Below are 2500 nucleotides of genomic sequence, written 5' to 3' on the forward strand. Positions count from 1 at the left end.
TTGTTGAAAAATTTGTGTTGTGAAGTTGGGGACTTAATCTCTGGAGAGCACATCTGTATTGTATAGAATAAGCCACTTTTGTATCCCTCTCCTAGCATTAAAATTTGGTAGGGTTGCAGTTTCACAGTCATGTGGTGAAAGGTAAACTTTGTCTGCAACAAACAGAATGACATCTATGGTATTTCCTTTGCAAGTTATAGATAAGATTGCAACATGTAATATTTTGGTATAAAATTGCTTAATGGCTGCAGTAAGATAGGAAATGTCTAATGCAATCACTCAGTAAGCACTTACCAATTTTTCACTTCTGTCATTTATGGTGGAATACTACAACACTCTGTGAATAATTTAGATAAGAAATAATAATCGCAAGGTTGGATTTTAGGTGTAAAATAACTTTCCTGGATCCAGATAACATTAATTTGCCAGCCAATATTTGTTGTAGGTTATTAATTTTGCTGTATTTTTTGCTGATTAAAAAAAGTTAGTCTTAGTGATAAAGATACAAATCATTTAGCTGAAGTTTGGACTTATTTGGCTAGGTTGGTGAAGACAATTACTTGCATCTTGTAACCATTTTTTTCCACTAGCATTCTTCATCATTCATTATCATTGTACATCTAAAGGTATAAGGCATACTGAAACTGATTTAGGCTTTTCTGTCCAATTTACCTAAAATGGTCATCTGACTTGGACAAGAGTGATCATTATTTACAATAGCTAGTGATATATAAAAAAAAAAAAGAACACCAAACAGCCTAATCAGAAAGAGTAGTAGCGCTGCTTAAACTTTTACTAGTTGTAGATAAATTTTTGAAAATGCAGCATTAATGGCATATTAAGTCCCATCAGGAGTGGTTGAAAATGTGTGAGCCATACAAACCACAGGAAAAAAGTATTTTTTGTTGGACAATGATGTTTTGGTCTGCAAAATAAAACCCTCATATGGATTAGATATTTTTATATGTCACTTATATGCAAGCTCTGACAAGTAATTAATCTAATTTCAGTGACTTTATAACGAGGAGTCAAGAAGCTAAAATAAGATTGTGTGACATGATGTTTTCAGTTAGAGAGGAGATATGCTAAAGGTATATGCATAGATTCATTGCTTCAAGCTGATGTAGCATGTATTAAAAAGCTCAACTGAACACCTGCATAAAATGACTGACTGATTGTGCCTCCTAAGCATAGAAATAGCTTTTCAAAGAAAAATAAATTTCAGGACTTGATCCAAGGTTATTTCAGTAAAATGTCAAGGGGCAGGCTCCTTGTAACTTCAATAATTATTAGACTATCAGTAAAGAATTTTATTTCATGTTTATTTTTTATATAAGTAAAGTCTGGCCCAAAAGAATACTGAAAAAGAGCTGTAAACAATCAGCTTTAACCCTTTGTAATTGGGTACAGGTATTGTCCACAGTAGTTTTTCTGTGAATTTTGTTGCAAACCGATGGTTCTACAAATGCTCAGCCACCAAGGAGTCAGTTGGTGGCTGAGCTGGTGGAGACCTTACCTGATTTCTTAATTCCTTGAATAATACTGTTATTGACATTATAATTACTTTCATGTTGGTAAGGTACAAATAGCAATAAAAGATGAGAGAATCTTTCAGAAAATCAAGGAAAAGGGTAAACAGTTGAGATAAGTAGGTCGAGTGGTTGACTCCCAGGTTACTCAGTACTTGTGAAGCTATTTATGTATAAACACTATTAATAAACAAAAATCACAGTGGACGTGGCACGTATGTCATGCCATCCCAGGACAAAAGGAGTATCCAACCAACTTTTTACTTTTTTTTTTATGAATGGACTGTTTACCTAGTTTAAGATAAAAAATAATGCAAGATATGGAGATTACTCCAGTCAGATCATGTTGATTTGATACTCAATATGTCTGTTTCTTATCTCTTTTTTTTACTGTTGTGAATATTCCCAAAAAGAACTGTAGATTTATTCTTATAAATTCATGTCCCATTGCCAAGACAAATATCTATACCCTTGTCATTTCACAATTGAAGTGTGTTGTATTAATGATGTAGTCAGTTTTCATGTGGTGGTGTATCAGGCATTTATATATGATATTGGGAAATCAAGGTATTAAGGTATGTCATGTGAACAGCATATTTTGGTTTGTTTCTTAATAGGCTGTGTTACATTTTATGTGATCATTGTTTATCTTTTAATATCGATAAAAATAAGATTAATTACTGCAGACTAGACCTGTGTAATAATGACTTAAAAGGCATTTTAGGATAATTCTGTAGGTTAACAATTTGTCCCAGTTTTGGTTGAAATTATACATAAACTATTGTACAAATATTCTATCAGGTCGTCCTATATGAGAGTGCATATCAATACACTCATGATGGGGTGACATCCAATCATGGTAGTCTACCCATGGGATGACATCTTATTATGGTAGACTACACCTTACACCTGGATGACATCTTCATGTCATGCATGGTTGAGCCTGCTCTGAGTTGTGTGCACTAAACATT

The 2500-nt window shown here is 33.3% G+C and overlaps 1 protein-coding gene across 2 annotated transcripts in view; it reads left to right on the forward strand.

Moving 5' to 3' along the window:
• LOC119572882 (UBX domain-containing protein 1-like) overlaps nt 1-2500 on the forward strand; it is an 18814-nt gene that overhangs the window by 8152 nt on the left and 8162 nt on the right. The window lies entirely within an intron of this gene.

This window comes from Penaeus monodon, chromosome 5 (assembly GCF_015228065.2).
Source record: "Penaeus monodon isolate SGIC_2016 chromosome 5, NSTDA_Pmon_1, whole genome shotgun sequence".
Classification (NCBI taxonomy): domain Eukaryota; kingdom Metazoa; phylum Arthropoda; class Malacostraca; order Decapoda; family Penaeidae; genus Penaeus; species Penaeus monodon.